Genomic DNA, 23,811 nt, shown 5'->3' on the forward strand with positions numbered 1-23,811 from the left:
ATACAGTCATATCAACGTCACAGACCCTTGCACTCCCATTATTCCGCAGACAAACACTACTCTCTATGTATCAGTGAGGGTGTCTTTCAGGTTTCGTGCATTCTGTATCGAATCGTAGTTGGCCACAATGAAAGTGGCACGCATAACGTCGAAAATAGAGTTCAGACACCGCTCTGAGTAAGACGAACGTGTTGTCCACCTCTAGACTTCAATGACGTTAAGCCGTGATACCTTAGACAGATCTGCACTCGATGACACCACGATAACAGCCGGTCCTCACACTTACATCTTGCTCTCCTTATGACAGTATACATCATATCAGTCTGTGACGCTGGTTTTGCAACTTCTTGCGTGCGTTTATGTTCGCCGCGACCAACACTTACCATGCACTGACCACAAAACACGGAGGAGCCGGGGCTTGAACCCGAGACCGTTCACACGCTAAGCGAACGATCTGCCAACTGAGCTACAGCTACACACACGACCAAGCCTGGCTATTCTCCATTCTTTGCGACTCTGATGTGCACGGACACGATGGTTGGTTGGCTTGTAGCGGCGAAGGTACCAGAATACAAAGGCGCGGACACGTTCATATACACAAGAGTTCCAAGAAGTTTCGATGCTCTGGTATTACGAATGCAAATTCCGTCTGTTTTGAACGTCTTAAATTGAAAGGGCGGTCACAAATTGGTCCATTTTACTCCTTGTCGACAATCACACAGCACCTGAGGTAACAAGCACATCTCGAGCCCCATTGTGCTCTCCATTGTTCATGCCAACTCAGTGCCTCGCTCTTTGCTACTGTGTAAAACTCTTGTCGTCCAACTGCAAAACACTGGGACACAACAAGTTTCCGCGTCTCCATTGCACTGATCGTACTACGAAACGCTCCCCAAACTTGGCAATCACCCATGCAGATGAATTTTCCGACTTTACACGACGCTCACGCTAGTGACAGCCTTATTTACAGTTCGACGTCGCGCCAAAGCGAATGAGCACATTTCGCCTACGGCTTAGGCCGCTCTTCTAGTGTGGCTGCTCTGTGTCTGCAGGCAGCGAGGGGCTGCAAGCTTCCTGTGTTCGCACCTATATCACCTGTGCTTCCTTGTCAGAGACAGACTATCGCAAAACATACAACTCACTCCATGAATTGATTGCTACGGCATCTGTTATCAGCAGTCACAACCAGCAACACCAGTAGCAGCCGACTGACGCAAAGAATGGGAACGTGCAGTGGGATTTACGTGAAATCGGCGCAAGGCAGGTCTTTCCGACGTAGGCTTGAGAATCTTATGGGAACATTTGTACTGTTTCTAAATTAAGTGTAGGTGTGGGAGGAGGGTGCTTCCTGCGCACGAATAAAAGCACGCTCGCCAATTGTGGATGCTAATCGTTCGCTTGTATCTGCCTACACACCTCTGCCGGTTGGGAATTATTCCACTTGCATGGCAAGGTGCGCATGTAGGTGTGTTAAAAATTCTGGAGGCGCTGGGTATCGATCCCAGTACCTCTCGCACGCTAAGCGAGCGCTCTACCATCTGAGCTACGCCCAACCCCCCGATAACTAGTAGTGCTACATACAGTCATATCAACGTCACAGACCCTTGCACTCCCATTATTCCGCAGACAAACACTACTCTCTATGTATCAGTGAGGGTGTCTTTCAGGTTTCGTGCATTCTGTATCGAATCGTAGTTGGCCACAATGAAAGTGGCACGCATAACGTCGAAAATAGAGTTCAGACACCGCTCTAAGTAAGACGAACGTGTTGTCCACCTCTAGACTTCAATGACGTTAAGCCGTGATACCTAAGACAGATCTGCCATCGATGACACCACGATAACAGCCGGTCCTCACACTTACATCTTGCTCTCCTTATGACAGTATACATCATATCAGTCTGTGACGCTGGTTTTGCAACTTCTTGCGTGCGTTTATGTTCGCCGCGACCAACACTTACCATGCACTGACCACAAAACATGGAGGAGCCGGGGCTTGAACCCGAGACCGTTCACACGCTAAGCGAACGATCTGCCAACTGAGCTACAGCTACACACACGACCAAGCCTGGCTATTCTCCATTCTTTGCGACTCTGATGTGCACGGACACGATGGTTGGTTGGTTTGTAGCGGCGAAGGTACCAGAATACAAAGCCGCGGACACGTTCATATACACAAGAGTTCCAAGTAGTTTCGATGCTCTGGTATTACGAATGCAAATTCCGTCTGTTTTGAACGTCTTAAATTGAAAGGGCGGTCACAAATTGGTCCATTTCACTCCTTGTCGACAATCACACAGCACCTGAGGTAACAAGCACATCTCGAGCCCCATTGTGCTCTCCATTGTTCATGCCAACTCAGTGCCTCGCTCTTTGCTACTGTGTAAACTCTTGTCGTCCAACTGCAAAACACTGGGACACAACAAGTTTCCGCGTCTCCATTGCACTGATCGTACTACGAAACGCTCCCCAAACTTGGCAATCACCCATGCAGATGACTTTTCCGACTTTACACGACGCTCACGCTAGTGACAGCCTTATTTACAGTTCGACGTCGCGCCAAAGCGAATGAGCACATTTCGCCTACGGCTTTGGCCGCTCTTCTAGTGTGGCTGCTCTGTGTCTGCAGGCAGCGAGGGGCTGCAAGCTTCCTGTGTTCGCACCTATATCACCTGTGCTTCCTTGTCAGAGACAGACTATCGCAAAACATACAACTCACTCCATGAATTGATTGCTACGGCATCTGTTATCAGCAGTCACAACCAGCAACACCAGTAGCAGCCGACTGACGCAAAGAATGGGAACGTGCAGTGGGATTTACGTGAAATCGGCTCAAGGCAGATCTTTCCGACGTAGGCTTGAGAATCTTATGGGAACATTTGTACTGTTTCTAAATTAAGTGTAGGTGTGGGAGGAGCGTGCTTCCTGCGCACGAATAAAAGCACGCTCGCCAATTGTGGATGCTAATCGTTCGCTTGTATCTGCCTACACACCTCTGCCGGTTGGGAATTATTCCACTTGCATGGCAAGGTGCGCATGTAGGTGTGTTAAAAATTCTGGAGGCGCTGGGTATCGATCCCAGTACCTCTCGCACGCTAAGCGAGCGCTCTACCATCTGAGCTACGCCCAACCCCCCGATAACTAGTAGTGCTACATACAGTCATATCAACGTCACAGACCCTTGCACTCCCATTATTCCGCAGACAAAAACACTACTCTCTATGTATCAGTGAGGGTGTCTTTCAGGTTTCGTGCATTCTGTATCGAATCGTAGTTGGCCACAATGAAAGTGGCACGCATAACGTCGAAAATAGAGTTCAGACACCGCTCTGAGTAAGACGAACGTGTTGTCCACCTCTAGACTTCAATGACGTTAAGCCGTGATACCTTAGACAGATCTGCACTCGATGACACCACGATAACAGCCGGTCCTCACACTTACATCTTGCTCTCCTTATGACAGTATACATCATATCAGTCTGTGACGCTGGTTTTGCAACTTCTTGCGTGCGTTTATGTTCGCCGCGACCAACACTTACCATGCACTGACCACAAAACATGGAGGAGCCGGGGCTTGAACCCGAGACCGTTCACACGCTAAGCGAACGATCTGCCAACTGAGCTACAGCTACACACACGACCAAGCCTGGCTATTCTCCATTCTTTGCGACTCTGATGTGCACGGACACGATGGTTGGTTGGCTTGTAGCGGCGAAGGTACCAGAATACAAAGGCGCGGACACGTTCATATACACAAGAGTTCCAAGAAGTTTCGATGCTCTGGTATTACGAATGCAAATTCCGTCTGTTTTGAACGTCTTAAATTGAAAGGGCGGTCACAAATTGGTCCATTTTACTCCTTGTCGACAATCACACAGCACCTGAGGTAACAAGCACATCTCGAGCCCCATTGTGCTCTCCATTGTTCATGCCAACTCAGTGCCTCGCTCTTTGCTACTGTGTAAAACTCTTGTCGTCCAACTGCAAAACACTGGGACACAACAAGTTTCCGCGTCTCCATTGCACTGATCGTACTACGAAACGCTCCCCAAACTTGGCAATCACCCATGCAGATGAATTTTCCGACTTTACACGACGCTCACGCTAGTGACAGCCTTATTTACAGTTCGACGTCGCGCCAAAGCGAATGAGCACATTTCGCCTACGGCTTAGGCCGCTCTTCTAGTGTGGCTGCTCTGTGTCTGCAGGCAGCGAGGGGCTGCAAGCTTCCTGTGTTCGCACCTATATCACCTGTGCTTCCTTGTCAGAGACAGACTATCGCAAAACATACAACTCACTCCATGAATTGATTGCTACGGCATCTGTTATCAGCAGTCACAACCAGCAACACCAGTAGCAGCCGACTGACGCAAAGAATGGGAACGTGCAGTGGGATTTACGTGAAATCGGCGCAAGGCAGGTCTTTCCGACGTAGGCTTGAGAATCTTATGGGAACATTTGTACTGTTTCTAAATTAAGTGTAGGTGTGGGAGGAGGGTGCTTCCTGCGCACGAATAAAAGCACGCTCGCCAATTGTGGATGCTAATCGTTCGCTTGTATCTGCCTACACACCTCTGCCGGTTGGGAATTATTCCACTTGCATGGCAAGGTGCGCATGTAGGTGTGTTAAAAATTCTGGAGGCGCTGGGTATCGATCCCAGTACCTCTCGCACGCTAAGCGAGCGCTCTACCATCTGAGCTACGCCCAACCCCCCGATAACTAGTAGTGCTACATACAGTCATATCAACGTCACAGACCCTTGCACTCCCATTATTCCGCAGACAAACACTACTCTCTATGTATCAGTGAGGGTGTCTTTCAGGTTTCGTGCATTCTGTATCGAATCGTAGTTGGCCACAATGAAAGTGGCACGCATAACGTCGAAAATAGAGTTCAGACACCGCTCTGAGTAAGACGAACGTGTTGTCCACCTCTAGACTTCAATGACGTTAAGCCGTGATACCTAAGACAGATCTGCCATCGATGACACCACGATAACAGCCGGTCCTCACACTTACATCTTGCTCTCCTTATGACAGTATACATCATATCAGTCTGTGACGCTGGTTTTGCAACTTCTTGCGTGCGTTTATGTTCGCCGCGACCAACACTTACCATGCACTGACCACAAAACATGGAGGAGCCGGGGCTTGAACCCGAGACCGTTCACACGCTAAGCGAACGATCTGCCAACTGAGCTACAGCTACACACACGACCAAGCCTGGCTATTCTCCATTCTTTGCGACTCTGATGTGCACGGACACGATGGTTGGTTGGTTTGTAGCGGCGAAGGTACCAGAATACAAAGCCGCGGACACGTTCATATACACAAGAGTTCCAAGTAGTTTCGATGCTCTGGTATTACGAATGCAAATTCCGTCTGTTTTGAACGTCTTAAATTGAAAGGGCGGTCACAAATTGGTCCATTTCACTCCTTGTCGACAATCACACAGCACCTGAGGTAACAAGCACATCTCGAGCCCCATTGTGCTCTCCATTGTTCATGCCAACTCAGTGCCTCGCTCTTTGCTACTGTGTAAACTCTTGTCGTCCAACTGCAAAACACTGGGACACAACAAGTTTCCGCGTCTCCATTGCACTGATCGTACTACGAAACGCTCCCCAAACTTGGCAATCACCCATGCAGATGACTTTTCCGACTTTACACGACGCTCACGCTAGTGACAGCCTTATTTACAGTTCGACGTCGCGCCAAAGCGAATGAGCACATTTCGCCTACGGCTTAGGCCGCTCTTCTAGTGTGGCTGCTCTGTGTCTGCAGGCAGCGAGGGGCTGCAAGCTTCCTGTGTTCGCACCTATATCACCTGTGCTTCCTTGTCAGAGACAGACTATCGCAAAACATACAACTCACTCCATGAGTTGATTGCTACGGCATCTGTTATCAGCAGTCACAACCAGCAACACCAGTAGCAGCCGACTGACGCAAAGAATGGGAACGTGCAGTGGGATTTACGTGAAATCGGCGCAAGGCAGATCTTTCCGACGTAGGCTTGAGAATCTTATGGGAACATTTGTACTGTTTCTAAATTAAGTGTAGGTGTGGGAGGAGGGTGCTTCCTGCGCACGAATAAAAGCACGCTCGCCAATTGTGGATGCTAATCGTTCGCTTGTATCTGCCTACACACCTCTGCCGGTTGGGAATTATTCCACTTGCATGGCAAGGTGCGCATGTAGGTGTGTTAAAAATTCTGGAGGCGCTGGGTATCGATCCCAGTACCTCTCGCACGGTAAGCGAGCGCTCTACCATCTGAGCTACGCCCAACCCCCCGATAACTAGTAGTGTAACATACAGTCATATCAACGTCACAGACCCTTGCACTCCCATTATTCCGCAGACAAACACTACTCTCTATGTATCAGTGAGGGTGTCTTTCAGGTTTCGTGCATTCTGTATCGAATCGTAGTTGGCCACAATGAAAGTGGCACGCATAACGTCGAAAATAGAGTTCAGACACCGCTCTGAGTAAGACGAACGTGTTGTCCACCTCTAGACTTCAATGACGTTAAGCCGTGATACCTAAGACAGATCTGCCATCGATGACACCACGATAACAGCCGGTCCTCACACTTACATCTTGCTCTCCTTATGACAGTATACATCATATCAGTCTGTGACGCTGGTTTTGCAACTTCTTGCGTGCGTTTATGTTCGCCGCGACCAACACTTACCATGCACTGACCACAAAACATGGAGGAGCCGGGGCTTGAACCCGAGACCGTTCACACGCTAAGCGAACGATCTGCCAACTGAGCTACAGCTACACACACGACCAAGCCTGGCTATTCTCCATTCTTTGCGACTCTGATTTGCACGGACACGATGGTTGGTTGGTTTGTAGCGGCGAAGGTACCAGAATACAAAGGCGCGGACACGTTCATATACACAAGAGTTCCAAGTAGTTTCGATGCTCTGGTATTACGAATGCAAATTCCGTCTGTTTTGAACGTCTTAAATTGAAAGGGCGGTCACAAATTGGTCCATTTCACTCCTTGTCGACAATCACACAGAACCTGAGGTAACAAGCACATCTCGAGCCCCATTGTGCTCTCCATTGTTCATACCAACTCAGTGCCTCGCTCTTTGCTACTGTGTAAAACTCTTGTCGTCCAACTGCAAAACACTGGGACACAACAAGTTTCCGCGTCTCCATTGCACTGATCGTACTACGAAACGCTCCCCAAACTTGGCAATCACCCATGCAGATGACTTTTCCGACTTTACACGACGCTCACGCTAGTGACAGCCTTATTTACAGTTCGACGTCGCGCCAAAGCGAACGAGCACATTTCGCCTACGGCTTAGGCCGCTCTTCTAGTGTGGCTGCTCTGTGTCTGCAGGCAGCGAGGGGCTGCAAGCTTCCTGTGTTCGCACCTATATCACCTGTGCTTCCTTGTCAGAGACAGACTATCGCAAAACATACAACTCACTCCATGAATTGATTGCTACGGCATCTGTTATCAGCAGTCACAACCAGCAACACCAGTAGCAGCCGACTGACGCAAAGAATGGGAACGTGCAGTGGGATTTACGTGAAATCGGCGCAAGGCAGATCTTTCCGACGTAGGCTTGAGAATCTTATGGGAACATTTGTACTGTTTCTAAATTAAGTGTAGGTGTGGGAGGAGGGTGCTTCCTGCGCACGAATAAAAGCACGCTCGCCAATTGTGGATGCTAATCGTTCGCTTGTATCTGCCTACACACCTCTGCCGGTTGGGAATTATTCCACTTGCATGGCAAGGTGCGCATGTAGGTGTGTTAAAAATTCTGGATGCGCTGGGTATCGATCCCAGTACCTCTCGCACGCTAAGCGAGCGCTCTACCATCTGAGCTACGCCCAACCCCCCGATAACTAGTAGTGCTACATACAGTCATATCAACGTCACAGACCCTTGCACTCCCATTATTCCGCAGACAAACACTACTCTCTATGTATCAGTGAGGGTGTCTTTCAGGTTTCGTGCATTCTGTATCGAATCGTAGTTGGCCACAATGAAAGTGGCACGCATAACGTCGAAAATAGAGTTCAGACACCGCTCTGAGTAAGACGAACGTGTTGTCCACCTCTAGACTTCAATGACGTTAAGCCGTGATACCTAAGACAGATCTGCACTCGATGACACCACGATAACAGCCGGTCCTCACACTTACATCTTGCTCTCCTTATGACAGTATACATCATATCAGTCTGTGACGCTGGTTTTGCAACTTCTTGCGTGCGTTTATGTTCGCCGCGACCAACACTTACCATGCACTGACCACAAAACATGGAGGAGCCGGGGCTTGAACCCGAGACCGTTCACACGCTAAGCGAACGATCTGCCAACTGAGCTACAGCTACACACACGACCAAGCCTGGCTATTCTCCATTCTTTGCGACTCTGATGTGCACGGACACGATGGTTGGTTGGTTTGTAGCGGCGAAGGTACCAGAATACAAAGCCGCGGACACGTTCATATACACAAGAGTTCCAAGTAGTTTCGATGCTCTGGTATTACGAATGCAAATTCCGTCTGTTTTTAACGTCTTACATCGAAAGGGCGGTCACAAATTGGTCCACTTCACTCCTTGTCGACAATCACACAGCACCTGAGGTAACAAGCACATCTCGAGCCCCATTGTGCTCTCCATCGTTCATGCCAACTCAGTGCCTTGCTCTTTGCTACTGTGTAAAACTCTTGTCGTCCAACTGCAAAACACTGGGACACAGCAAGTTTCCGCGTCTCCATTGCACTGATCATACTACGAAACGCTCCCCAAACTTGGCAATCATCCATGCAGCCGACTTTTCCGACTTTACACGACGCTCACGCTAGTGACAGCCTCATTTATAGTTCGACGTCGCGCCAAAGCGAATGAGCACATTTCGCCTACGGCTTAGGCCGCTCTCGTAGTGTGGCTGCTCGGTGTCTGCAGGCAGCGAGGGGCTGCAAGCTTCCTGTGTTCGCACCTATATCACCTGTGCTTGCTTGTCAGAGACAGACTATCACAAAACATACAACTCACTCCATGAATTGATTACTACGGCATCTGTTATCAGCAGTCACAACCAGCAACACCAGTAGTAGCCGACTGCACGCAAAGAATGGGAACGTGCAGTGGGATTTACGTGAACTCGGCGCATGGCAGATCTTTCCGACATAGGCTTGAGAATGTTATGGGAACATTTGAACTGTTTCAAAATAAAGTGTAGGTGTGGGAGGAGGGTGCTTCCTGCGCACGAATGAAAGCACGCTTGCCAATTGCGGATGCTGATCGTTCTCTTGTATCTGCCTAGACACCTCTGCTGGTTGGGAATTATTCCACTTCCATGGCAAGGTGCGCATGTAGGAGTGTTAAAGATTCTGGAGGCGCCGGGTATAGATCCAAGTACCTCTCGCACACTAAGCGAACGCTCTACCATCTGAGCTACGCCCAGCCCCCAGTTGACTAATAGGTCTACATACAGCCATATCAACGTCACAGACCCTTGCACTACCATTATTCTGCAGACTAACACTACTCTCTATGTATCAGTGAAGGTGTCTTTCAGGTTTTGTGCATTCTGTATCGAATCGTGGTTGGCCACAATGAAAGTGGCACGCATAACGTCGAAAATAGAGTTCGGACACCGCTCCGAGCAAGACGTACGTGTTGTCCACTCTCTAGACTTCAATGACGTTAAGCCGTGATACCTAAGACAGATCTGCACTCGATTACACCACGATAACAGCCGGTCCCCACACTTACATCTTGCTCTCCTTATGACAGTATACATCATATCAGTCTGTGACGCTGGTTTTGCAACTTCTTGCGTGCCATTATGTTCGCCGAGACCAACACTTACCATGCACTGACCACAAAACATGGAGGAGCCGGGACTGGAACCCGCCACCTTTCACACGCTAAGCGAGCGATCTGCCAACTGAGCTACGGCTGCACACACGACCAAGCCTGGCTATTCTCCATTATTTGCGACTCTGATGTGCACGGACACGATGGTTGGTTGGTTTGTAGCAGCGAAGGTACCAGAGTACAAAGGCGAGGACACGGTTATATACACATGAGTTCCAAGTAGTTTCGATGCTTGCCAATTGCGGATGCTAATCGTTCGCATGTATGTGCCTACACACCTCTGCTGGTTGGGAATTATTCCACTTCCATGGCAAGGTGCGCATGTAGGTGTGTTAAAAATTCTGGAGGCGCCGGGTATCGATCCCAGTACCTCTCGCACACTAAGCGAGCGCTCTACCATCTCTTTTTTTTCAGAACTGGAAAAACACGATAGTGACTGCATTCGAACCTGTAATCTTCAGATCCGAAGTCCGACGTCTTATGCATTAGGCCACACGGTCACTGACGACCAATTGCAACTTATATACTACTCATCTCGAAACGCTCACACCCCTGATGATTTGTGTTTTCGTTCTACACCCGCTGCCCCTTGCTCTTTCCCACCCAATCGTTACATTCAACCTCTTACGTGACCGACCAAATATAGACTGGGAAACAAGACCACACACTTTGTGCATTCGGAATCGAAGGCAGGGCGTCCCTCGCCGCATTTGCTACGTTGGCCATTTGCTACGTCTGCAGAAGCGGCGGCGGCGACGACGACGACCGCGAGAGGCTCTGAGATTTGTGAGAAATACATCTATAAAATGTAATTCAGACTGCCTCGTCCCACCTTATGCTGTACCGCTTTGGCAAAGGCTTTATCTGCGCCATTCGCCTAAATCACATCTGAGAGTAATTCTTAATAAAAGGCCTATCGCTAATTGTTCGTCATCACAGATACTGTTTGCTATACGGCCACGACGCGCAACTGATTTCCAAAATTCATCTTTCTAATGTGAGGATGGAACTTACGACACCTGGTTTATTAGACAAGTGCAGTACCACTTCTTTTTTTTTATCACCGGTCTTGTTGTGAGTGTTTCAAGCTCAAGAGCATCTCCAAGGAAGAAATGGTCAACAGCAACATTCAGACGGTTTCGTACTGTTCAATTGTGACATTAAAACGGTATGTTTCTTTTTCAGAACGTGAAAAACACTAGCGTGACAGCATTCGAACCTGTAATCTTCAGATCCGAAGTCCGACGCTTTATCCATTTTTTTTTGCTTTTTTTTTCCTTTGTAATGACCCAGGGCAGGTAGGTGGAGGCGCGTTGGGCAGGGGTCGTATCCCGAGGCCTGGCCATGACGTCTCCTCCTCCCTGCACCGAAGCACAGTGTCACCAATACGTTGTAATTGTCTTTGGTTCGGAGTCTTATGATACTTATATGTGAACACGGGACTTATGTAGCGTGGTCTACCCAAACAGTTATTTTGCCTTCCTGCCAAGATTGTACCTAAGAACTAGCGAGAATGTCTTCCTTGTCATGAAGTTAGCTCAGTATGCCCCTATACCGGTTCCATTAATGATTCAGGCGCAGGAGCGATCAATAGAAATTGAAACTTAACCAACTCCCTGCTTTTCGAAAACAATAGTAAGCATATTCGCAAAGTCCCTCTTAAGGTGTGGGAAAGACTTTTGCGTCCAGTACTCATGAAGCATGTAACCAGTAAACGAAATAAAATCGGTAATACCATGATCATCAACCACTGCAAAAATGTAACGGCCAAGAAGCCACATAACTGTGTTGTTCTTGGTCCGGGGATAATAAACCGTGTCCGGCCAGCAGAGAATATCAGTCTTAAATGCCGATTCGGAGCTCCTGGTGAGTAAAGCCAATTGTCGGCGCAGCCAGTGCCACATGCGATGACGGTCAGCGCAGGTAAATCGGTGTTGGAGTGTATCAACACAACCACACGTTTGACAAAGCGGAGAGACACATAAACCTATACGATGAAGGCGTTCGTTCGTAGGAATCAGCTGATTAACTACCTTATACCATAGGGAGGCAACAGTTGCTGAATGAACGGGTAAGCTAATATTCGTCCATATGTTACGCCAATTAAAACTGGGATAATGCAAAACAATCGGGTTGGAAGAAGAAGACCGGGGCCATTTGTCAAGCAGGGTTAGCGTAGTAATAACAGGACGACGTTGTAAATGGAGATCTAGGTAACTAATCTCTATGTAGAAGTCCCGAACATGTCGTAGCTTCGCATTTAGAGGCCCAACGTTAATGGGCGGTGACAAGCTCGCAGGACGAACGACATGGAATAATCGCGAAGTAACAGTCGGGGACTCAGATAATAAAAGATGGAGGGTTCGCTTAACATAAAGGGCAGCAGCCTTGACACGGACATCTGTGAACGACAAGCCGCCCTCAAGACGCGGCTTCGTAAGAACATCACAACGTAATTTAAAAATATGCCCCCGCCAAATATATCTGTTAATGAGCTGGACCATTTTTGCACCCTGCATTCGGGGAAGCGGAAACAACTGAGCAACGTAATATACTTTACATAAAACATAAGTGTCTAATACTCGCTTTTTTTGCAGTAGCGGTATCGAACGCCATGAGTGTTCTAATAAAACACCTTGCAGCTTGGAAATGGCCACTTGCCAATTTTTTGCAGCCATCCGAAGAGGACAACGTTCAAAATAGATACCTAAATGTGTATGGTGTTCAACAGCTGTAACCCACGGAACAACCACACGTTCAAAGCCCCGCAAATTCAGGAGCTTGCTTTTACGGGGATTGATACGAGAACCTGAGGCCGCAGAAAATTTATCGACTTCCATTTTCAACTGCGGCACTTCTGTGGTGGAACGAAGCAAAACAACCAAATCATCAGCATAAGCTGTTGCCGTCTGGGTAACCCCAGAGATCGTAAGACCACGAAGTGTCGAGTTGAGACGTGTGAGGAGTGGTTGAAGGGAGAGAGCATAAAGGGTCATGGATAAAGGACTACCTTGCGGGAAGCCACGTTGAATATCAATGACCTTTGTTAGCTGGCCATTAATGTCAATCTTAGCAGAAATGCCAGTCGTCATATTCTTAAGTACCAGCAGCGCCTGTTCATTAAAACCGAGCCGGCGCAGCAGAAGCTCTAAAAATGAATGGGACACACGATCAAAAGCCTTACTAAAATCAACAAATAAAAGCGCACAGGAAATATTGGTGACAGCGACAATCGACACGACATCACGATACCCCGCCAGAGACGTCAATATGGAGCGCCCTGGAAAGCAGCTTTGACAAGGAGGTATCACAGGTGTAAGCAAAAGGGATAGACGTGCATTAACAGCCCTAGCGGCCGTCTTATAGTCAAAATTTAAAAGGGTTAAAGGACGAAAGTCACTAGCTGTCTTCAAACCAGCAGATTTAGGTATGAGGACAACCGTACCTCTCTTGAAATCGGCTGGAATTGTGCCACCATTCAAGATTTCATTCACAATATCCGTAAAAACAGGCTCTATAATAGGCCAAAAGCGAACAAAAAACTCCTTAGGTAGGCCATCAGGACCAGGAGATTTGTGAGATGCTGAACAAGCAATGAAAGCTGAAATTTCGTCTGCAGTAAAAGGAGCTAAAAATTTCGCATTATGGTCCTCTGTTAAAACTGATGGGATAGCAGTTAAAATCTCGTCAACATCAATCTGATCAGAATCAGCCGCAGTATATAACGTCTCATAGTAGCAGGTAATTTCATGGGTTATTTGATTCTGTAAGGTAAGCCGGCGACCATCAGCTGCCATAAGGCCGTCAATCAATACACGTCGACGGTTCTTGTGGTGACGAAACAGATGGTACATAGAAGTCATTTCATGTGCTAACGTGGACGGTGGTTTAGATTTAATCTTCAATCCTTCCATCTAAGGCCGCTTAATACTAAGAAGCTTGGCCTTAATTTTCCGAATCTCAGAAAGGTGGGCACATGTCATTGTAGAATTATCATAAAGTTCGCGAAGCACCGAATAGTAATACTCAAAAGTCAGTTTCTGATCTCGCGCTCTATTATAACTGTAGGACATTAAAGTGCGACGTAGTTTTGGCTTCACACAGTGGATCCACCAGTGAAGCTTAGACGGACAGTATCGCAGAGAACGTAAACAAATGTCCCACGCCGTCTGTATTAGAGGTTCGATGTCAGGGTCATCGAGCAAGGAGACATTTAATTTCCACAGCGGCCTATAAAGTTTAAGAGGTTGACGCTCCAAATTAATTATAACAGCAAGGGCACAATGATCCGTAAAACTGGCTGGAATAACATCTACATCTAAAACAGAAACACTAAGGGGATCAGAAATATACAATCGGTCAAGTCGACTACTTGAGGTGGCAGTAAAAAATGTAAATTTAACTAAGGTGGGGTGTTTAACCTCCCACGCATCGCGTAGTCGTAATTGACGTACAAGAGAATGTAGCTCGAAACAATAATTAAAATGAGGGGATTGGTCTTTAGCTTGTAACACACAATTAAAATCGCCCCCCAATATCAAGGTCGCAGGATTTTTTCGTAAAAGGTAAATCAGATCCTCTTTATAAAAACGAGACCTTTCCTGCCGCTTGCTAGAACCAGAGGGGGCGTAAATGTTAACCAAGGTCGTGTCAAATAACCGACAACCAATGCCCCGTCCCGAGTCTAAAAGCTCAATTTCGGTAACGGGGATACCGTCACGAATTAGGAAAGCAGTACCTGCAGAAAACTCAGGTGGAAAATTTATAATAGTGCGAAAACCAGGAACAAACAGGTGTGCAACTGAGACTTCCTGCAGGAAAACAATATCAGCTGCAGAGTCATAAATAAACTGCTGCAGAGACGCTAACTTCAGAGCAGATTGAATGCCATTTATATTTAAGGTAATGAACGTGTACGCCTGCAACATCTACCAAAAAATGGGAAATGAACCCAAACTACACCACACTAGAAGCAACTACATCCATATCATCAACATCAGACATGGCAGAGGGTGATTGTCCAGAATCAACGGAATCAGAGTCGTCCTTCGCATGCTTATGTTTCTTCCGCACCGCGTGGAGATTGGGGGGCACTTTCACCCGACGACGTATCTGATGCACACCAGATTCAAGAGCAGGCGGAGTGGGGGGTTCGAGATCAGGCACGTCAACCAAAGCGTCCGAAGGATTAGCAGGGCGAGAGGAGTCAGAAGGAGGAGTCATCAAGGGGAAAACTGCATCAGGAACATCGGCACCGGTTTCAGAATGTGTAGGTATTGGAAGTGTAGGAGGTGGTAAGATAGGTTTGGAGTCTGCTGATGCGGAGCGCGCAGTTCTAGGAGCGGTGTTCCGACAAACAGCCGTCTCCACCGAAGTGTCGTCAACATGTTGTGATGCCTGTGGCGGTGGGGATGTCAACAACACCTCGACCGAATGTTGTGGCTCTTGCGCCGACGGCATGGCAGCAAGTTTGACGTCATCAGGCAAAGCAGGAGAGACAGCGGGAACAGATTCCGAAACAGGCATGGGAGATTCTGGAATTCTCTCATGAGATTCGCAAACCGGCTGCGAAACAGCAGCTTCGTCATCAGTGCTACCGGTATCACTAGCACGACGGCGTTTGTTGTTGGAAACAGACGGAATCGGTATAGGAGCAGCCGATACGTCTGGGCGAGTGGGTAGCGGAGGAAAACCTGCATCAGGGGAGGGTGACACCTGTTGTGAAGAAGCTACTGCAGGAGGCAGATAGGAAACAGTGGAGGAAGCTGCTGGCACAAGATCGGCAACCGTTAATTTGCGGCGCTGTGCTAGGCCATTTTTAAGCACAAATACCCGCTTAGGGCAATTAGCTCGAACATGACCATGTTCATTACATAGGAAACATGTACCAAACTGCCCCTCATAAGTAAGATGTACACGATAACCACATACAACCAGATGGGACGGTATATTAGACTTAATATGCATTTCAACTGATCTGACACCATTATAACATTGCAGCTTATGTTGTGCAGACCAACGTTCATTTCTAATTGACCGAACAGTACCATAACCAAGCAAAGCTTCCTTAAGATACCTGTTGTCAACTTCAGGGGGTAAATTGTAAACCCGAACTGTGGAATACGTAATTTCAGCATTTGAGACAGTAACACTGCTAACAGAACCATCCCTATGACGGAACGACACTTGCTCACCATGTTTAAGTAATATCTTATCCAGCAAAACCGGGTTCAACAATTTCACAAAAAAGCAGTATAATTCTGTATCAAAATACGCCGTATGTACCTGGTCCGATGTAATGACAATCGTGTCCACAATCCATTCGTGAATTTCCAACGATGTCGGTTGGACATTCCTGGTAGCCTTGTTAAACTGAAAACTGAGAGTACACTTCCGCGGAAACAACCGGGAAGCCATAACACTTCATTAATGCGCAAAAGCCGCAATACAACGCAAGACACAAAACAAACACTAAGGCAATGAAACAAAGAAAAACAGAAGACAAAGAAACGTCACACACAGAAGGTAACGACGGATCGAATACACAGCACGTCCGATCGCTGTCGCGTCTCAAGCGGAACTGTCTATCCATTAGGCCACACGGTCACTGACGAACAAGTATAACTTATATACGACTCATCTCGAAACGCTCACACCCCCTGAGGAATTGTGCTTTCGTTCCACACAGCCGCTGCCCCTTACTCTTTCCCACCCATTCGTTACATTCAACCTCTTACGAGACCGACCAAACATAGACAGGAATACAAGACCACACACTTTGCGCATTCGGAATCGATGGCAGGGTGTCCCTCGCCTCATTTGCTACGATGGCCATTTGCTACTTCTGCAGAAGCGGCGACGACGACGACGACGACGACGACCGTGGGAGGCTCAGATATTTGTGAGAAATACATATATAAAATGTAATTCAGACTGCCTCGTCCCACCTTATGCCATACAGCTTTGGCAAATGCTTTATCTGCGCCATTCGCCTTAATCACATCTGAGAGCAATTCTTAATAAAACGCCTGTCGCTAATTGTTCGTCATCACAGATAGTGTTTGCTATACGGCCATGACGCGCAACTGATTTCCAAAATTCGTCTTCCTCCTGTGAGGATGGAACTCACGACTCCTGGTTTACTAGACCAGTGCTCTACCACTGAGCTAAAGAGGCGCGGCCTAGCGGAACTTTTGCGTACTTCGTCCGTACGGTCGTCTGAATCATCAGACTTCAGCTGACAACACTTCATATTTTCGACTAATATTTGCAGCTATGGTGACCCATTACTGCTGACACGTAGCCGATGTTCTCTCCAAACAAAACTACCTGCACTTCAGAACATGACTTTCACACATGTCTACAAAATCACCTTCACCTTCAAATACAGTTTTCTTGCGACTGATTGAGACGTAGGCAAATTTTAAAGTTGCTATTTCCATTACATCACGTTAATCAGAAAATCGGTAATTTACATCTGCAGCGGAGAAAAATTCCGTTCCGCCCAGCGTAGGGCTCGAACCCACGACCCTGTGATTAAGAGTCTCATGCTCTACCGACTGAGCTAGCCGTGCTGCCTCGGTGGATACCTGCTGGGTAGCAGATCACACAGTACTCGTTTGGGTTTGTTGGTCCCATACAGAATTTCTCCATGCTGCCTAATGTTTTCCTAACGTCACACTCGTCACGTACTTCACTTTTATTTCATAATCATTTCTGAGAGGTAAAGGAGTTGCATGACAATCTGCAGGGCTAGCGGCGTCAAGATTAACACACATACTTGACGTGACTCAAAAGCCGAACGAGTTACTTTCCGACGTTGTTTTAGATGTGCAAGTGCCAGTCAAACCTCGTGGTGTGGGCACTCTGCCGACCATTTCGCTAGTTAACACCGGTATTATTGTGTGTGTTTCAAGCTCAAGACCATCTCCAAGCACAAAATGGTCAACAGCAACATTCAGACGGTTTCGAAGTGCACAATTGCTACATTAAAACGGTATGTTTCTTTTTCAGAACTGGAAAAGCACGACCGTGACAGGATTCGAACCTGCAATCTTCGGATCCGAAGTCCGACGCCTTATCCATTAGGCCACACGGTCACTGACTCTCTAGTATAACTTATGGACGACTCATCTCGAAACGCTCACACCCCCTGAGGGATTGTGTTTTCGTTCCACACAGCCGCTGCCCCTTACTCTTTCCCACCCATTCGTTACATTCAAGCTCTTACGAAACCGACCAAACACAGACAGGAAAACAAGACCACACACTTTGCGCATTCGGAATCGATGGCAGGGTGTCCCTCGCCGCATTTGCTACGATGGCCATTTGCTACTTCTGCAGAAGCGGCGACGACGACGACGACGACGACGACGACGACGACCGTGAGAGGCTCAGAGACTTGTGAGAAATACATCTATAAAATGTAATTCAGACTGCCTCGTCCCACCTTATGCCATACAGCTTTTGCAAATGCTTTATCTGCGCCATTCGCCTTAGTCACATCTGAGAGCAATTCTTAATAAAACGCCTGTCGCTAATTGTTCGTCATCACAGATACTGTTTGCTATACGGCCATGACGCGCAACTGATTTCCAAAATTCGTCTTCCTCCTGTGAGGATGGAACTCACGACTCCTGGTTTACTAGACCAGTGCTCTACCACTGAGCTAAAGAGGCGCGGCCTAGAGGAACTTTTGCGTACTTCGTCCGTACGGTCGTCTGAATCATCAGACTTCAGCTGACAACACTTCATATTTTCGACTAATATTTGCAGCTATGGTGACCCATTACTGCTTGGCTAAACATCTGACACGTAGCCGATGTTCTCTCCAAACAAATCCACCTGCACTTCAGAACATGACTTTCACACATGTCTACAAAATCACCTTCACCTTCAAATACAGTTTTCTTGCGACTGATTGGGACGTAGGCAAATTTTAAAGTTGCTATTTCCATTACATCACGTTAATCAGAAAATCGGTAATTTACATCTGCAGCAGAGAAAAATTCCGTTCCGCCCAGCGTAGGGCTCGAACCCACGACCCTGTGATTAAGAGTCTCATGCTCTACCGACTGAGCTAGCAGTGCTGCCTCGGTGGATACCTGCTGGGTAGCAGATCACACAGTACTCGTTTGGGTTTGTTGGTTCCATACAGAATTTCTCCATGCTGCCTAATGTTTTCCTAACGTCACACTCGTCACGTACTTCACTTTTATTTTATAATCATTTCTGAGAGGTAAAGGAATTGCATGACAATCTGCAGAGCTAGCGGCGTCAAAATTAACACACATACTTGACGTGACTCAAAAGCCGAACGAATTACTTTCCGACGTTGTTTTAGATGTGCAAGTGCCAGTCAAACCTCGTGGTGTGGGCATTCTGCCGACCATTTCGCTAGTTAACACCGGTCTTATTGTGTGTGTTTCAAGCTCAAGACCATCTCCAAGCACAAAATGCTCAACAGCAACATTCAGACGGTTTCGTACTGCACAATTGCTACATTAAAACGGTATGTTTCTTTTTCAGAACTGGAAAAACACGAGCGTGACAGGATTTTAACCTGCAATCTTCGGATCCGAAGTCCGACGCCTTATCCATTAGGCCACACGGTCACTGACGATCTAGTATAACTTATATACGACTCATCTCGAAACGCTCACACCCCCTGAGGAATTGTGTTTTCGTTCCACACAGCCGCTGCCCCTTACTCTTTCCCACCCATTCGTTACATTCAACCTCTTACGAAACCGACCAAGCATAGACAGGAAAACAAGACCACACACTTTGCGCATTCGGAATCGATGGCAGGGTGTCCCTCACCGCATTTGCTACGATGGCCATTTGCTACTTCTGCAGAATCGGCGACGACGACGACGACGACGACCGTGAGAGGCTCAGAGATTTGTGAGAAATACATCTATAAAATGTAATTCAGACTGCCTCGTCCCACCTTATGCCATACAGCTTTGGCAAATGCTTTATCTGCGCCATTCGCCTTAATCACATCTGAGAGCAATTCTTAATAAAACGCATGTCGCTAATTGTTCGTCATCACAGATACTGTTTGCTATACGGCCATGACGCGCAACTGATTTCCAAAATTCGTCTTCCTCCTGTGAGGATGGAACTCACGACTCCTGGTTTACTAGACCAATGCTCTACCACTGAGCTAAAGAGGCGCAGCGTAGCGGAACTTTTGCGTACTTCGTCCGTACGGTCGTCTGAATCATCAGACTTCAGCTGACTACACTTCATATTTTCGACTAATATTAGCAGCTATGGCGACCCATTAATGCTTGGCTAAACATCTGACACGTAGCCGATGTTCTCTCCAAACAAAACCACCTGCACTTCAGAACATGACTTTCACACATGTCTACAAAATCACCTTCACCTTCAAATACAGTTTCCTTGCGAATGATTGAGCCGTAGGCAAATTTTAAAGTTGCTATTTCCATTACATCACGTTAATCAGAAAATCGGTAATTTACATCTGCAGCGGAGAAAAATTCCGTTTCGGCCAGCGTAGGGCTCGAACCCACGACCTTGTGATTAAGAGTCTCAGGCTCTACCGACTGAGCTAGCCGTGCTGCCTCGGTGGATACCTGCTGGGTAGCAGATCACACAGTACTCGTTTTTGTTGGTTGGTCTCATACAGAATCTCTCCATGCTGCCTAATGATTTCCTAACGTCACACTCGTCACGTACTTCACTTTTATTTCATAATCATTTCTGAGAGGTAAAGTAATTGCATGACAATCTGCAGAGCTAGCGGCGTCAAAATTAACACACATACTTGACGTGACTCAAAAGCCGAACGAGTTACTTTCCGACGTTGTTTTAGACGTGCAAGTGCCAGTCAAACCTCGCGGTGAGGGCACTCTGCCGACCATTTCGCTAGTTAACACCTGTCTTGTTGTGTGTGTTTCAAGCTCAAGACCATCTCCATACACAAAATGGTCAACAGCAACATTCAGACGGTTTCGTACTGCACAATTGCTACTTTAAAACGGTATGTTTCTTTTTCAGAACTGGAAAAACACGACCGTGACAGGATTCAAACCTGCTATCTTCGGATCCGAAGTCCGACGCCTTATCCATTATGCCACACGGTCACTGACGACCTAGTATAACTTATATACGACTCATCTCGAAACGCTCACACCCCCTGAAGAATTGTGTTTTCGTTCCACACAGCCGCTGCCCCTTACTCTTTCCCACCCATTCGTTACACTCAACCTCTTACGAGACCGACCTAACATAGACAGGAAAACAAGACCACACACTTTGCGCATTCGGAATCGATGGCAGGGTGTCCCTCGCCGCATTTGCTACGATGGCCATTTGCTACTTCTGCAGAAGCGGCGGCGACGACGACGACGACGACGACGACGACGACGACGACGACGACGAACGCGAGAGGCTCTGAGATTTGTGAGAAATACATCTATAAAATGTGATTCAGACTGCCTCGTCCCACCTTATGTTATACCGCTTTGGCAAATGCTTTATCTGCGCCATCCGCCTTAATCACATCTGAGAGTAATTCTTAATAGTACGCCTGTCGCTAATTGTTCCTCATCACAGATACTGCTTTCTATACGGCCACGACGCGCAACTGATTTCCAAGATTCGTCTTCCTCCTGTGAGGATGGAACTCACGACCCCTGGTTTACTAGACCAATGCTCTACCACAGAGCGAAACAGGCGCCGCCTAGCGGCACTTTTGCGTACTTCGTCCGTACGGTCGTCTGAATCATCAGACTTCAGCTGACAACACCTCATATTTTCGACTAATATTTGCAGCTATTGCGACCCATTACTGCTTGGCTACACATCTGACACGTAGCCGTGTTCTCTAAAACCAAAACCACTTGCACTTCAGAACATGACTTTCACACATGTCTACAAAATCACCTTCACTTCAAATACAGTTTTCTAGCGACTGATGGAGACGTAGGCAAATTTTAAAATTGCTATTTCCATTACATCACGTTAATCAGAAAATCGGTAATTTACATCTGCAGCGGAAAAAAATTGCGTTCCGCCCAGCGTAGGGCTCGAACACACGACCCAGTGAATAAGAGCCTCATGCTCTACCGACTGAGCTAGCTGTGCTGCCTCGTTGGATACCTGCTGGGCAGCAGATCAAACAGTAATCGTTTGGGTTGGGTGGTCCCATACAGAATCTCTCCATGCTTCCTAATGTTTTCCTAACGTCACACTCGTCACGTACTTCACTTTTATTTCATAATCATTTCTGAGAGGTAAAGGAATTGCATGACAATCTGCAGAGCTAGCGGCGTCAAAATTAACACACATACTTGATGTGACTCAAAAGCCGAACGAGTTACTTTCCGACGTTGTTTTAGATGTGCAAGTGCCAGTCAAAACTCGCGGTGAGGGCACTCTGCCGACCATTTCGCTAGTTAACACCGGTCTTGTTGTGTGTGTTTCAGGTTCAAGACCATCTCCAAGTACAAAATGGTCAACAGCAACATTCAGACGGTTTCGTACTGCTCAATTGCTACATTAAAACGGTATGTTTCTTTTTCAGAACTGGAAAAACACGACCGTGACAGGATTCGAACCTGCAATCTTCGGATCCGAAGTCCGACGCCTTATCCATTAGGCCACACAGTCACTGACGACCAAGTATAACTTATATACGACTCATCTCGAAACGCTCACACCCCCTGAGGAATTGTGTTTTCGTTCCACACAGCCGCTGCCCCTTACTCTTTCCCACCCTTTCGTTACATTCAACCTCTTACGAGACCGACCAAACATAGACAGGAAAACAAGACCACACACTTTGCGCATTCGGAATCGATGGCAGGGTGTCCCTCGCCGCATTTGCTACGATGGCCATTTGCTACTTCTGCAGAAGGGGCGGCGGCGGCGACGATGACGACGACGACGACGACGACCGCGAGAGGCTCTGAGATTTGTGAGAAATACATCTATAAAATGTAATTCAGACTGCCTCGTCCAATCTTATGCCGTACCGCTTTGGCAAATGCTTTATCTGCGCCATTCGCCTTAATCACATCTGAGAGTAATTCTTAATAATACTCCTGTCGCTAATTGTTCCTCATCACAGATACTGTTTGCTATACGGCCACGATGAGCAACTGATTTCCAAAATTCGTCTTCCTCCTGTGAGGATGGAACTCACGACACCTGGTTTACTAGACCAATGCTCTACCACTGACCTAAACAGGCGCCGCCTAGCGGCACTTTTGCGTACTTCGTCCGTACGGTCGTCTGAATCATCAGACTTCAGCTGACAACGCTTCATATTTTCGACTAATATTTGCAGCTATGGCGACCCATTACTGCTTGGCTACACATCTGACACGTAGCCGATTTTCTCTCCAAACAAAACCACGTGCACTTCAGAACATGACTTTCACACATGTCTACAAAATCACCTTCACTTCAAATACAGTTTTCTAGCGACTGATGGAGACGTAGGCAAATTTTAAAGTTGCTATTTCCATTACACCACGTTAATCAGAAAATCGGTAATTTACATCTGCAGCGGAAAAAATTCCGTTCCGCCCAGCGTAGGGCTCGAACCCACGACCCTGTGAATAAGAGTCTCATGCTGTACCGACTGAGCTAGCCGTGCTGCCTCGTTGGATACCTGCTGGGCAGCAGATCACACAGTAATCGTTTGGGTTGGGTGGTCCCATACAGAATCTCTCCATGCTTCCTAATGTTTTCCTAACGTCACACTCGTCACGTACTTCACTTTTATTTCATAATCATTTCTGAGAGGTAAAGGAATTGCATGACAATCTGCAGAGCTAGCGGCGTCAAAATTAACACACATACTTGATGTGACTCAAAAGCCGAACGAGTTACTTTCCGGCGTTGTTTTAGATGTGCAAGTGCCAGTCAAAACTCGCGGTGAGGGCACTCTGCCGACCATTTCGCTAGTTAACACCG

General features: G+C 47.3%; 16 non-coding genes across 16 annotated transcripts; all 16 read right to left on the minus strand.

Annotated features, from left to right (window-relative positions):
* Positions 1 to 1,480: 1,480 nt before the first annotated feature.
* Trnaa-agc (transfer RNA alanine (anticodon AGC)) lies at positions 1,481 to 1,557 on the minus strand. The gene has a single exon. It is a non-coding gene; the product is annotated as a tRNA-Ala (tRNA).
* A 1,499-nt stretch (positions 1,558 to 3,056) lies between these two features.
* On the minus strand, positions 3,057 to 3,133 carry Trnaa-agc (transfer RNA alanine (anticodon AGC)). Its single transcript has one exon. It is a non-coding gene; the product is annotated as a tRNA-Ala (tRNA).
* A 1,502-nt stretch (positions 3,134 to 4,635) lies between these two features.
* On the minus strand, positions 4,636 to 4,712 carry Trnaa-agc (transfer RNA alanine (anticodon AGC)). The gene has a single exon. It is a non-coding gene; the product is annotated as a tRNA-Ala (tRNA).
* Positions 4,713 to 6,211: 1,499 nt separating this feature from the next.
* Trnag-acc (transfer RNA glycine (anticodon ACC)) lies at positions 6,212 to 6,288 on the minus strand. The gene has a single exon. It is a non-coding gene; the product is annotated as a tRNA-Gly (tRNA).
* A 1,500-nt stretch (positions 6,289 to 7,788) lies between these two features.
* Positions 7,789 to 7,864, minus strand: Trnaa-agc (transfer RNA alanine (anticodon AGC)). Its single transcript has one exon. It is a non-coding gene; the product is annotated as a tRNA-Ala (tRNA).
* A 9,095-nt stretch (positions 7,865 to 16,959) lies between these two features.
* Trnat-agu (transfer RNA threonine (anticodon AGU)) lies at positions 16,960 to 17,031 on the minus strand. Its single transcript has one exon. It is a non-coding gene; the product is annotated as a tRNA-Thr (tRNA).
* Positions 17,032 to 17,356: 325 nt separating this feature from the next.
* Trnak-cuu (transfer RNA lysine (anticodon CUU)) lies at positions 17,357 to 17,429 on the minus strand. The gene has a single exon. It is a non-coding gene; the product is annotated as a tRNA-Lys (tRNA).
* A 452-nt stretch (positions 17,430 to 17,881) lies between these two features.
* On the minus strand, positions 17,882 to 17,954 carry Trnar-ucg (transfer RNA arginine (anticodon UCG)). The gene has a single exon. It is a non-coding gene; the product is annotated as a tRNA-Arg (tRNA).
* Positions 17,955 to 18,461: 507 nt separating this feature from the next.
* On the minus strand, positions 18,462 to 18,533 carry Trnat-agu (transfer RNA threonine (anticodon AGU)). The gene has a single exon. It is a non-coding gene; the product is annotated as a tRNA-Thr (tRNA).
* Positions 18,534 to 18,871: 338 nt separating this feature from the next.
* Trnak-cuu (transfer RNA lysine (anticodon CUU)) lies at positions 18,872 to 18,944 on the minus strand. Its single transcript has one exon. It is a non-coding gene; the product is annotated as a tRNA-Lys (tRNA).
* Positions 18,945 to 19,396: 452 nt separating this feature from the next.
* On the minus strand, positions 19,397 to 19,469 carry Trnar-ucg (transfer RNA arginine (anticodon UCG)). The gene has a single exon. It is a non-coding gene; the product is annotated as a tRNA-Arg (tRNA).
* A 495-nt stretch (positions 19,470 to 19,964) lies between these two features.
* On the minus strand, positions 19,965 to 20,036 carry Trnat-agu (transfer RNA threonine (anticodon AGU)). Its single transcript has one exon. It is a non-coding gene; the product is annotated as a tRNA-Thr (tRNA).
* Positions 20,037 to 20,374: 338 nt separating this feature from the next.
* Trnak-cuu (transfer RNA lysine (anticodon CUU)) lies at positions 20,375 to 20,451 on the minus strand. The gene has a single exon. It is a non-coding gene; the product is annotated as a tRNA-Lys (tRNA).
* A 448-nt stretch (positions 20,452 to 20,899) lies between these two features.
* Positions 20,900 to 20,972, minus strand: Trnar-ucg (transfer RNA arginine (anticodon UCG)). Its single transcript has one exon. It is a non-coding gene; the product is annotated as a tRNA-Arg (tRNA).
* Positions 20,973 to 22,427: 1,455 nt separating this feature from the next.
* Trnar-ucg (transfer RNA arginine (anticodon UCG)) lies at positions 22,428 to 22,500 on the minus strand. The gene has a single exon. It is a non-coding gene; the product is annotated as a tRNA-Arg (tRNA).
* A 918-nt stretch (positions 22,501 to 23,418) lies between these two features.
* On the minus strand, positions 23,419 to 23,491 carry Trnak-cuu (transfer RNA lysine (anticodon CUU)). Its single transcript has one exon. It is a non-coding gene; the product is annotated as a tRNA-Lys (tRNA).
* Positions 23,492 to 23,811: the final 320 nt, after the last annotated feature.

The sequence above is a fragment of the Schistocerca gregaria genome, unplaced genomic scaffold (genome assembly GCF_023897955.1).
Source record: "Schistocerca gregaria isolate iqSchGreg1 unplaced genomic scaffold, iqSchGreg1.2 ptg000180l, whole genome shotgun sequence".
Lineage (NCBI taxonomy): Eukaryota > Metazoa > Arthropoda > Insecta > Orthoptera > Acrididae > Schistocerca > Schistocerca gregaria.